Below are 13,863 nucleotides of genomic sequence, written 5' to 3' on the forward strand. Positions count from 1 at the left end.
CAAGTTTCGACCCTACCTATACGGCCGGCCATTTCGAGCGGTCAGTGACCACCATTCGCTCTGTTGGCTTGCCAATCTACGGGATCCATCATGCCACCTCGCCCGCTAGAGCCTCCGCCTTCAAGAGTACGACATAACGGTGGTCTACTGACCAGGACATAAGCATACAGATGCTGACTGCCTGTCTCGTGCTCCTATTTCCCCGACGTCATCTGACACTGAACAAGATTTACCGTTTCTTGGCATCGTCGATGTGGTGTGGATGGCTGAGCTTCAACGTGAGGACACTGAGCTACTTCCTGTCATCCAGCATCTTCAAGGAGAAGACGTTATCGTGCCACGCCGACTCTCGCGTGGTTTGACTACGTAGTGCCTGCGGAACAATGTTCTCTACAAGAGAAATCTTGAGAGCAGCCAGGAAACTTTCCTCCTCGTCGTTCCAATGGCACTGCGTGAGGACGTTTTGCAGGCGTGCCATGACGATCCTTCGGCCGGTCACTTAGGCTTTGCTAGGACATTAGCGCGCATCCGACAGAAGTACTACTGGCCACAGCTGTATTCGTCCGTTCAGCGCTATGTCCGCACCTGCCGTGACTGTCAGAGGCGTAAAGTTCCACCCGCAAAGCCCGCCGGTTTCCTCCAACCTTTAGATCCACCTCGAGCACTATTTCAGCAAGTAGGGATGGATCTTCTTGGTCCCTTCCCTACGTCATCCGCAGAAAATAAGTGGATAATTGTCGCGACCGACTATCTGACTCACTATGCAGAAACAAAAGCTGTGCCTAAAGGAACTGCAGTTGAAGTCGCCAGATTCTTTGTCCACGACATTGTTTTGCGCCATGGTGCACCTGTTGTTCTCATAACCGATCGCGGAGCAGCATTTACGGCAGAGTTATTGCAACAAGTCACCAAGCTGACGCACACCAACCACCGGAAAACAACAGCTTATCATCCTCAAATGAACGGCTTGACGGAGAGGTTAAACAAAACATTGGCCGACATACTATCTATGTATGTGCATGTAGAGCACAAAACGTGGCATGAAATTTTGCCGTACGTCACGTTTGCTTATAACACCGCTGTGCAAGAGACCACAGACCTAACACCAATTGATCTTGTTTATGGCCGTCGCGTCACAACACCGTTAGACGCTACGCTCCCCGTAGACCAGGACAACAGCGGAAATGACAGCGTTGACGACTTCGTTGAGAAAGCCGAGGGAGCCCGCCAGCTTGCACGGAACCGCATTCGCGCGCAGCAAGATATCGACGCTCACCGTTACAACCAAGACCGAAGGAGCGTCCACTATCAACCAGGTGACTATGTATGGGTGTGGACAGCAGTTCGACATCGTGGGCTTTCGGAGAAGCTATTGTGGCGCTACTTTGGCCCTTGCGAAGTTGTGCGCTGCCTCAGTGACGTGAATTACGAGGTAGTTCCCTAAAGCTCCGACACCAGTTTAAACCATAGATGTCCACGTCCAGAAGTAGTCCATGTAGTATGGATGAAACCGTACCACGCCCGCGAGTTATGAACACTTCGAACTTTTTCCTTATTATCCACAATAGCGTGGGCTTTTTTTTTTCATTGACGTGATCATTTCTTTTCTTTTATGGCCACTTCTAGCATCTCAGTCAATCGACCGGGACGGCCGCTCTTGAAAAAGGGGACTTGACGTAAGGTAGGCTGGCAACTATAGTAGCCAGCCTCTGAAGAGGACAACGAAGTAGTTCTGTGTGCGCGTGCTCTGGTGTTCGCGTTTCCGGCCCTTGGGTTACGAAAGTAAACGCCCTATTTTGTACCTACGTGCCTGTGTCTTTGTGACAATATAACACCCTCGACAACGAATCAACAAACTATCAGACACCTTGGTTATCGAAGCGCAGGCCACCGTACTTGATTTGCAAAAAAAAGGGCGCGGTATTCTCTTTCAGAATCAGCTTCACATGTGGAACTTTGTGCAGTCATAAAGCTGCCGCACACACATGTTGGAATTTCATGTGCGAAGGGCAATGTTCCTGGCTCTTGCGGTCTTCCTTCAGCATGTTGAGATTTGCGATGACATTTAGTCCAACATGAGCACTACACAGTTGTTGAACGCCTTGATGATGTTCCGTCCGCTGCACGCTGGACAAGGTGTATCGACGATAACCAAGGTGCCCTTTAGGTCGTGCACCTCACGGGTTGCTTTCATGTGCAGTTTTCCAAACACTGGAAGTTCTGCCACAAACACGACAATCAGAAAGCGGTGCTGCATGGGGGTTGCCACCTGCTATGCTTCCACTTGGACAGGCTCATTGCAAAACCCTAACAGGTGACCTCGTATCAATCAACATGGAAACAGGCACACCATACCACGTAGTTTTCTTGAAAATTGGCTTCACCATGCGGCTATTACTTGCTTTAAGAGCCACTAAAGTGTATAGCTTCTTCTCACCTTCTGAGTTATTATCAACTGCTGCTGACAGGGCGTAAGTGCCACGGGGCTTCCACGGAGCTCTCGACACACTCGACTGACATGTCCTCGTTTACCTCATCGGCGGCAGACCGTACGGATGGGACAGCACTGCTCCTTCGAGAGGCCTTCACTGCCACACCTGCAGCAAGGTATTCGACTGCCCTTTTCTTGAGCGATTCTGACGCATGAAGTGGATGCTACTTTGATCAAAATTTTTGCATGTTTCTGGCATTTGTGGCCCCGTTCTGTGCTGAAATAACAAAATCCTCTGCTTCCGTAAGCGTCAGCTTCGTGAGAGTCAGCAAATCTTGTCTTACATCTTCATCTAAAACTCGACACACGATTCGGTCTCGTAGCGTGCGTTAGAGCAGCGATTCGAAATTGCATGTTTCTGCCAGTCGCTTTATTTCGGCAATAAATTTCTGTACACTCTCTTCTATTTGTGAACGAGTGATAAAAAGGATACCTTGCCACTATTTTGTTGACTTCCGGAGCGTAGTGCTCCTCGAGGTACTTAACGGCTTCGTCATAAACGATTGTGTTTATTTGCCTCTAATGGCAACGTCGCTGGACCACTCGAATCGCTCTGTCCGGTAGCGCGGCCACTAACACTGCTCGTCGCTTTGTCACGTCCGCGATGTCTAACGCTTCGAAGTAGGTTTCGAGGTGAACTCAATACGTTGACAATGTTCTTTCAAACAATGGTGGCCCTCGTACGCTCATGGCTGTACGTGCCCAGGGCACGTTGAGGTCGTCGTTGTCCTTGTTGCCACTGTCAGAACACACGAGTCTCAATCAACTGAACCTATGTGACACGTCGGTTATTCTACAACGGTCAGAACCTCGCTGAACCAAAGCTCACGCTCGGCGTCAGCGTCATGAGACAGGGGAATCGCACTGTTTGCTGGTGATGATGATGTTGGTGCCCGATGCTACACTTGTCTCTTCACCTCGTAAATCTACCAGACCTTTCTAAGAAGGCCGATTCCACGTGCGGGCTGCCATTTTTATATTGGTAAACATAGCAGATCAGAAACATGATTCAAATTTCAGAGATATCATCAACTGTCTGAATTACTCAACTTATCTTCTATCGTTCAGTATGTTAGGGCTCCATGTTGGCATTCTATACTATTACAACATGCACCATTATGGAACTTGCTGCTGGGCATACCCAAGGAGGGAAAAATTGCTGCAGTGGAAATTCTCGCCCACGAGTGTAGCCATGCGAACCGTAAGATGGCAGCTGCGTCAGCCATCTTACTAAGGCCATGATGAGCTATTGGCGTTCACCGATTGAGTGGGAGCGTTTTTTTTTCGCACGCCCTACATGTTTAACGCGAAAATCTTTTTTAATTAGCTAGTGCTAAACGTGGGTCCTTTTGTTACTGGTTTTCTTTAGGAAACCTCTAATTCAAGACGAAGTTATTGTAGAATAAATCACCAATACTGGTCTTTGGGGATTGTTTTTTCCGAAACCATTTTTTTTACCGAAGCCTTACAACTAACAAATCAGAGCCACTTGACGTCTATGTGGGTAACACCGGAAAATAGCACGTATAGGATATTTGGAGGGCAAAAGCTGGGTTTACTGCTGCTGGCAAAGCACTGCGGGGGCTTCCAATCCAGCAATCATTTTCAAACTTGCTTAGCGACACTTACCCAGATGCGTCAGATTGTTCTCGTGCAGTTGCGTTACATTCCTGCCGCCAGTCACCTGGGTGTCTAGAGGAATTACGTCCACGTTTGATGTCACCTGGTGGTAATTTCTTGAGACGTGGTCCAGTATTTACCATTACGCTTGTTGTTCTGTAGCTTCGTGCAAATTGTGTATGCAACGCAAAACACCGCCCACTCTTCCTGAAGGATGCCTCAAACCATCTAAACCAATTTGCAGGGTTGCTCTTCAACTGCTCGACCCATTTTCACTATCCATCAGAGGAAACAAGTAGATAGCTGTTGCCACCGACTGCACGGCTCAGTATGCGACCACCCAGGCTATCCTTACCAGCTGTGCCACCGACGTCGCTGACTTTCTCCGTGAAGTCATCACACTTCGTCATGGTGGTCCTTGAGAGATGATTACAGAACAGTGTCGACCCTTTCTATCAAATGGGGTTGAGGACATCCTGCCCTCTTGCACTACCAAAAACTTGTTCACCACTACGTGTCACACACAGACCAACGGCCTAACAGAGCTGTTCAAAAGAAGGCCTACGGGCACGCTTGCTAAGTATCTTTCGTCAGATCATCGTAAGTGGGACAAAACTTTGGCATTCTTAATGTTTTCCTACAATTCATCCAGTCATAACTCTACAAGTTTCTCTCCTTTTTTTTATTCGTATGGACGAGAACCCACGCTGCCTTTTCACACACTCCTTGCGCCCATTCTTGATACATCAGAATACACTCGTGATGCAATCGCTAGAGCTGTAGAAGCATGCGAAGTTGCCCGAGTTTGCCTTAACACTTCGCAATAAACGACTAATCTACGATGCTCGCTGCCGAGATGTCCACTTCAATCCTGGTGTCATGTTTCTTTTTTGGACACCGCTGCGGCGAGTTAGTCTATGCGACAAGATGACTTCCTCATACTGTGGTCCATATCAAGTCTTGCGCCAAATCACTGACGCTACGCACAAAGTCGACCTTCTGGAGATCATCATTGTGAAATAATTTGATATCGTTCACGTAACGTGACAAAAGCGGTTCTACACCCACCAGTAGAGCACCGCGTGGGTGCCTTCGCCGCCGGTGGTGATGCAACGAAGCGCTGTCAGTGATAAAGAGTAAGACAGAAAAGACGAAGACGACGCTCACTGATATGCGCGGGGACTTGGCTGTGCCTGCTGTGCCCGGCCTTTTTCTGTCTGTAATGTATATGTATATATATATATATATATATATATATATATATATTAAGGAAAGAAGTGTACACCTAAGCGCTCGTTTTTCCGTGTTTTACACAATATTATTGAGACCTAAGAGACAATATTTCCAAGAAAAGTATAGGGGAAGATATTAGACCAAATTGTAATGTAAATATGAAGAAAAGTGGGTGAAAAGTTAACTTGCCGTGGGCAAGATCCAAACCTGCGACCTTCGAATGACGCGGTCGAGCATCTAACACGTCATTCACCGCCTTGGCTACTCACCACCTAACACTCACCGCCTTGGCTACTGGTGGCGCTGACTGACACGCCCACGTTTAATTCACATATAAAGCTATTAAAGTGGCTGGGGGATAGCCGTCATGGTATCTCAGTTGGTAAAGCATCAAACGCGTTATTCGAAGGTAGCAGGTTTGGTTCCTGCCCATGGGAAGTTATCCTTTCAACCACTTCTCTTCCTTATCATCGATATTACATTTTGGTCTTATAAATTCCCGTATACTTTTCTTGGCGTTAGTCTGTTAGATCTCAAAATTAATGAGTCAAAACACAAAAAAACGATCCCTTATGTATACACTTTTTTCCCGTATTCATTAACAAGGGCCTCGTACTGACAGACTTGGTGCCTTAGGTTGTATACGAGGGACTATTGGTCAGCTGCCAGCTCGTAATAAATTCACGAGCTACGTAACGCCACACAGGCTCAGGAAGAGTGTGCCACACCCGCTGTTATGGCTACAATTGGCGCTGACTGGCACTCCCACGTTTAAAATCACATATATAACTAATAACGTGGTTGGGAGGATAGCCGCCATGGTACCTCAGGGGCAGAGCATCAAACGCGTTATTCGATGGTCGCAGGTTTGGTTGCTGCCCACGGCAAGCTATCTTTTCCCCACTTTTTTTTGTTCACATTTACCTTACAATTCAATCTACTAACCGCCCCTATACTTTTCTTGGCGTTATTGTCTGTTCGATTTCATTATTATAGTGTGAAAACGTGAAAAAAGAAGCCCTTGAATGTACACTTCTTTCCCTCATTCATTAACGAGGGTGGCAGACTGGGTGCCTAAGGTTGTATACAAGGGGGTATTGGTCAGCTGACAGCTCGTAATGAGTTCGCGCGCTACGTGACGCCATACAGTATCCTAAGAAGTGTAGCGCACACACTCACAAACACACGCATATATATATATATATATATATATATATATATATATATATATATATATATATATATATATATATTGCCACGTTTTATTTCTCAAGTTTTGGTATCACCCCCAAACACTACACAATTCTCAGCGCAAAAGCAGTTTTCGAGAAGCTTCTGTTTATACAAGAAAGGTACTACTCACCACGTCTTACCACCGACGTCACTCGTTATGTGAGGACATGCCGGCACTGTCAGCGACGCAGGACACCGCCGACAAGGCCAGCGGGACGTCTGCAGCCAATTGAACCACCTTGTCGACCTTTCTAGCAGAATTGTATGAACCTGCTGGGGCCGTTCCCGACGTCGTCTTTCGGAAACAAGTGGATCGCGGTAGCTACCGACTACCTCACCCGCTACGCCGAGACAAAAGCCCTTCCCAAAGGCAGTGCATCCGAGGTAGCTAAGTTCTTCGTCGAAAATATCGTCCTACGTCACGGCGCCCCGGAGGTCCTTATCACCGACAGAGGAACTGCATTTACTGCTGACTTAACTCAAGCGACCTTGGCATACAGCCAGACAAACCACCGCCGGACGACAGCGTACCACTCACAGACCAACGGCCTCACCGAGCGGCTTACCAAGACGATCGCAGACATGCTGGCAATGTACGTCGATGTCGAACACAAGACGTGGGACGCCATTCTTCCGTACGTGACCTTCACATACAACATGGTGGTGCAGGAGACGGCGCAGATATCTCCATACAAATTGGTCTATGGAAGGAGCCCATCAACGACGCTCGATGCCATGATACCCAACGTCACCGACGAAGAAAACTTCGATGTGAGTGAGTACCTTCAACTCGCCGAAGAAGCCCGACAACTCGCGCGTCTACAGCCGCCGTTACAATCTTCGACGACGCTTCGTGGAATGCCAGCCCGGTGAACGTGTCTGGGTATGGACGCCGATACGCCGACGTGGACTAAGTGAAAAGCTTCTGCGACGGTACTTCGGACCGTACAGGGTGGTTCGACGTCTCGGCCCACTTGATTACGAGGTTGTCCCCGACGGCATCACGAACTCTCAACGACGCCGATCGCGACCTGAAGTCGTCCATGTCGCGCGCCTCAAGCCGTTTCATCCGCGTTAACACACTGAAACAGTGTTTTTTGTATTATTGTTGTATCGTAATTCAATCATTGTAATTTTATTGTATTTATTTGTTGTATATTATTTATTGATTTGTTGTATTTATTTGTTGTTGTATAGTATTTGTATTTGTTTGTTGTATAGTATTTATTTGTTGTTGTATTGTACTTTATTATTGTTGTACCTTCATCTTTAGTTAAAGCATTGGGACGATGCCTTTTTCAGAGGGAGCAATGCCACGTTCCATTTCTCAAGTTTTGTTATCGCCCCAAAACACTACACATTTCTCAGCGCAAAACGCGCGTGCAGTTTTCGAGAAGCTTCCGGACTTTAGTAGTTGATCGACGGCCGACGCTCCGTTTGCCGCAATCAGTCCAAGACTGCTACTGTAATCGTACTTTCCGTTTACCGGGCACAGGTTCGCCCAAATAAACATTTATTTCAAACACAAAGTTTCCTGTCTTCGGCTACGTCACAACCCCGTGACAATATATATATATATTTATATATATAAGGAACCTGAACTTGGCAACATTTTACGCTAGAACCTTATCTAGTGAGGGAAGTCTAGCTGTACTATTCGAGGAGCTAGAGGGTGTTAAATGGTATATAATAGGGCTCAGTGAGGTTAGGAGGACAGATGAGGCCTATACGGTGCTACAGAATGGGCACGTACTTTGCTATCGGGGCTTGGCAGAGAGAAAAGAACTTGGAGTGGGGTTCCTAATTCACAGAAACATAGCTGGCAACATAGAGGAATACTATAGCATTAATGAAAGGGTGGTAGGTATCGTAATTAAACTGAATAAAATACACAAGATGAAGGTTGTACAGGCTTACGCACCTACATCCAGCCATGACGACGCCTCAGTTGAAAGCTTCTATGAAGACGCGGAATCGGCAATGAGTAAGGAAAAAACACAGTATACTATAGTGATGGGCGACTTTAATGCAGAGGTAGGGAAGAAGCAGGCTCGAGAGCAGGCAGTAGGAGATTGTGGCATCGGTACTAGAAGCGCCAAAGGAGAGCTACTAGTAGAATTCGCAGAACGCAATAATTTGCGGATTTTGAATACCTTCTACGGAAAACGAGAAAACCGCAAGTGGAAATGGAGGAGCCCTAATGGCGAAAATAAGAACGAAATAGACTTTATAATGAGTGTACACCCAGGAATCGTGCAGGATGTGGAAGTGGTTAGCAAGGTGCGATGCAGTGACCATATAATGGTACGGTCTCGAATTCGCCTAGACTTGAAGAAAGAACGACAGAAACTTATACGCAAGAAGCCAATCAATGAGCTAGCACTGAGAGGGAAAGTACAGGAATTCAGAGTGTCGCTGCAGAACAGATACTCTGCTCTTATTGATGAAACCAACCTTAGCGTAGATACAATGAATGATAATCTGACGAGTATTATTACGGAGTATGCAGTGGAAGTTGCAGGCAGGGTAGTTAGACAGGAAACTGGCAAGCTTTCCCAGAAAACGAAGAACCTAATTAAGAAGCGTCAAATCATGAAAGTGTTAAGTAGAACAGACAAATTAGAACTGGCAGAGCTTTTGAAGGTGATTAATAGACGTAAGGTATGCGATGTAAGAAGGTATAACATGGAGAGAATTGAACACGCTCTGAAAAACGGAGGAAGCGTCAAAGCAGTGAAGAGAAAAACTTGGGATAGGCAAAAGTCGGATGTATGCACCGAGGGACAAAGAAAGCAAAATACCTACCAATATGGATAGGATAGTTAAAATAGCGAAGGAGTTTTACAGAGATCTGTACAGTAGCGGAGACAACCACGACCTTAATACTATAAGAACTAGCAGTAACGCAGATGACACCCCACTAGTAATGATAGAAGAGGTCAGAAAAGCTTTGGAGAGCATGCAAAGAGGCGAACCTGCTGGTGAGGATCAAGTAACATCACATCTGCTGAAAGATGGAGGACAGATTGTGTTAGAAAAACTTGCCACCCTGTTTACGAGATGTCTCCTGACGGGAAGAGTACCAGAGTCTTGGAAGAACGCTAACATCATCTGAATACATAAGAAGGGAGATGACAAGGTCCTGAAGAATTACAGGCCGATCAGCTTGCTCTCTGTAGTATATAAGCTATTTACAAAGGTTATTGCTAACAGAGTAAAGAAAACATTAGAATTCAATCAACCAAAGGAACAAGCAGGATTTCGAACAGGCTACTCAACAATTGACCAAATTCATACTATCAACCAGGTAATTGAGAAATCCTCAGAATATAACCAACCACTATACATAGCCGTCATAGATTACGAGAAGGCGTTTGATTCAGTAGAAATAACAGCTGTCATGCAGACACTGCAGAATCAGGGCGTAGATGAAGTATATATAAACATTCTGGAAGAAATCTACAGGGGATCAACTGGTACCATAGTGCTTCACAAAGAAAGCAACAGAATAGCAATCAAGAAGGGTGTAAGGCAGGTGGACACAATCTCCTCAATGCTATTTACCGCATTCTTACAGGGAGTTTTCAGAAGCCTAGACTGGGTACAGTTAGGCATAAGAGTTAATGGAGAGTACCTTAGTAAGCTGCGCTTTGCCGATGACATTGCATTGCGGAATAACTCAGGGGACGAATTGCAACTCATGAGTACGGAGTTAGCTAAGGAGAGCAGAAAGGTGGGTCTTAAAATTTATCTGCAGAAAACAGAAGTAATGTACAACCTCGGAAAAGAGCAGCGCTTCGAGATAGGCAATAGTACACTTCAAGTTGTAAAAGACTATGTCTACTTAGGGCAGGTAATAACCGCGGAGCCAACTCACGAGATTGAAGTAACTAGAAGAATAAGAATGCGGTGGAGCACATGTCGCAAGCACTCTCAATTTATGACAGGTAGATTGCCACTATCCCTTAAGAGGAAGGTATATAACAGCTGTATCTTGTCGGTACTTAGCTACGGAGCAGAAACCTCGAGACTTACAAAGAGTGTTCAGCTTAAGTTGAGGACGACGCAGCGAGCGATGGAAAGGAAAATGGCAGGTGTAACCTTAAGAGACAAGAAGAGAGCAGAGTGGATTAGGGAACAAACGGAGGTTAAGGATATCATAGCTGATATCAAGAAGAGGAAATGGACATGGGCCGGGCAAGTAGCGCGTAGACAAGATAACGGCTGGTTATTAAGGGTAACTGACTGGATTCCCAGAGAAGGCAAGCGGGTTAGGGGGAGACAGAAGGTTGGGTGCGAAGATGAGATTAAGAAGTTTGCGGGTATAAATTGGCAGTAGCAAGCACAGGACCGGGTTAACTGGCGGAACATGGGAGAGGCAATTGTCCTGCGGTGGACGTAGTCAGGCTGATGATGATGATGATGATGAATATATATATATATATATATATATATATATATATGAGGTATCATCATCATCATCATCATCATCATCAGCCTGACTACGTCCACTGCAGGACAAAGGCCTCTCCCATGTTCCGCCAGTTAACCCGGTCCTGTGCTTGCTGCTTCCAATTTATACCCGCAAACTTCTTAATCTCATCTGCCCACCTAACCTTCTGTCTCCCCCTAACCCGCTTCCCTTCTCTGGGAATCCAGTCAGTTACCCTTAATGACCAGCGGTTATCCTGTCTACGCGCTACATGCCCTGCCCATGTCCATTTCTTCTTCTTGATTTCAGCTATGATATCCTTAACCCCCGTTTGTTCCCTAATCCACTCTGCTCTCTTCTTGTCTCTTAAGGTTACACCTACCATTTTTCTTTCCATTGCTCGCTGCGTCGTCCTCAATTTAAGCTGAACCTTCTTTGTAAGTCTCCAGGTTTCTGCTCCGTAGCTAAGTACCGGCAAGATACAGCTGTTATATACCTTCCTCTTGAGGGATAGTGGCAATCTACCTGTCATAATTTGAGAGTGCTTGCCGAATGTGCTCCACCCAATTCTTATTCTTCTAGTTACTTCAATCTCGTGGTTCGGCTCTGCGGTTATTACCTGCCCTAAGTAGACATAGTCTTTTACAACTTCAAGTGCACTATTACCTATCTCGAAGCGCTGCTCTTTGCCGAGGTTGTTGTACATTACTTTCGTTTTCTGCAGATTAATTTTAAGACCCACTTTTCTGCTCTCCTTGTCTAACTCCGTAATCATGAGTTGCAATTCGTCCCCCGAGTTACTCAGCAATGCAATGTCATCGGCGAAGCGCAGGTTACTAAGGTATTCTCCATTGACTCTTATCCCTAACTGTTCCCATTCTAGGCTTCTGAAAACCTCCTGTAAGCACGCGGTAAACAGCATTGGGGAAATTGTGTCCCCCTGCCTTACACCCTTCTTGATTGCTATTCTGTTGCTTTCTCTATGAAGCACTATGGTAGCAGTTGATCCCCTGTAGATTTCTTCCAGAATGTTTATATATACTTCATCTACGCCCTGATTCCGCAGTGCTTGCATGACGGCTGATATTTCTACTGAATCAAACGCCTTCTCGTAATCTATGAAGGCTATGTATAGTGGTTGGTTATACTCTGAGCATTTCTCAATTACCTGGTTGATAGTATGAATGTGGTCAATTGTTGAGTAGCCTGTTCGAAATCCTGCTTGTTCCTTTGGTTGATTGAATTCTAATGTTTTCTTTACTCTGGTAGCAATTACCTTTGTAAATAGCTTGTATACTACAGAGAGCAAGCTGATCGGCCTGTAATTCTTCAAGTCCTGGTCATCTCCTTTCTTATGTATTAAGATGATGTTAGCGTTCTTCCAAGACTCTGGTACTCTTCCCGCCAGGAGACACCTCGTAAACAGGGTGGCTAGTTTTTCTAACACAATCTGTCCTCCATCTTTCAGCAGATCTGATGTTACCTGATCCTCACCAGCAGCTTTGCCCCTTTGCATGCTCTCCAAAGCTTTTCTCACTTCTTCTATCATTACTGGTGGGGTGTAATCTGGGTTACTGCTAGTTCTTATAGTATTAAGGTCGTGGTTGTCTCGGCTACTGTACAGATCCCTGTAAAACTCCTCCGCTATCTTAACTATCCTATCCATATTGGTAGTTATTTTGCCTTCTTTTTCCCTTAGTGCATACATCCGACTTTTGCCTATCCCAAGTGTCCTCTTCAATGCTTTGACACTTCCTCCGTTTTTTAGAGCGTGTTTAATTCTCTCCATGTTATACCTTCTTACATCGCATACTTTACGTCTATTAATCAACTTCGAAAGCTTTGCCAGTTCTATTTTGACTGTAGTACTTGACACTTTCATGATTTGACGCTTCTTAATTAGGTTCTTCGTTTCCTGTGAAAGCTTGCCAGTGTCCTGTCTAACTACCCTGCCTCCAACTTCTACTGCACACTCCATAATGATACTCGTCAGATTATCATTCATTGTATCTACGCTAAGGTTGGTTTCCTCACTGAGAGCCGAGTACCTGTTCTGCAGTGACACTCTGAATTCCTGTACTTTCCCTCTCAGTGCTAGCTGATTGATTGGCTTCTTGCGTATCAAGTTCTGTCGTTCCTTCTTCAAGTCTAGGCGAATTCGAGACCGTACCATTCTATGGTCACTGCATCGTACCTTGCCAATCACTTCCACATCCTGCACGATTCCAGGGTGTGCACTCATTATAAAGTCTATTTCGTTCTTATTTTCGCCATTAGGGCTCCTCCATGTCCACTTGCGGTTTTCTCGTTTTCGGTAGAAGGTATTCAAAATCCGTAAACTATTGCGTTCTGCGAATTCTACTAGTAGCTCTCCTCTGGCGTTTCTATTACCGATGCCATAATCTCCTACTGCCTGGTCTCCAGCCTGCTTCTTCCCTACCTTTGCATTAAAGTCGCCCATCACTATAGTATACTGTGTTTTTACCTTACTCATTGCCGATTCCACGTCTTCATAGAAGCTTTCAACTGAAGCGTCATCATGGCTGGATGTAGGCGCGTAAGCCTGTACTACCTTCATCTTGTATCTTTTATTCAGTTTAATTACGATACCTACCACCCTTTCATTAATGCTATAGTATTCCTCTATGTTGCCAGCTATGTTTCTGTGAATGAGGAACCCCACTCCCAGTTCTCTTCTGTCTGCCAAGCCCCTGTAGCAAAGGACGTGCCCATTCTGTAGCACCGTATAGGCCTCATCTGTCCTCCTAACCTCACTGAGCCCTATTATATCCCATTTAACACCCTCTAGCTCCTCGAATAGTACAGCTAGTCTTCCCTCACTAGATAAGGTTCT

This window comes from Rhipicephalus microplus, unplaced genomic scaffold (genome assembly GCF_043290135.1).
Source record: "Rhipicephalus microplus isolate Deutch F79 unplaced genomic scaffold, USDA_Rmic scaffold_14, whole genome shotgun sequence".
Lineage (NCBI taxonomy): Eukaryota > Metazoa > Arthropoda > Arachnida > Ixodida > Ixodidae > Rhipicephalus > Rhipicephalus microplus.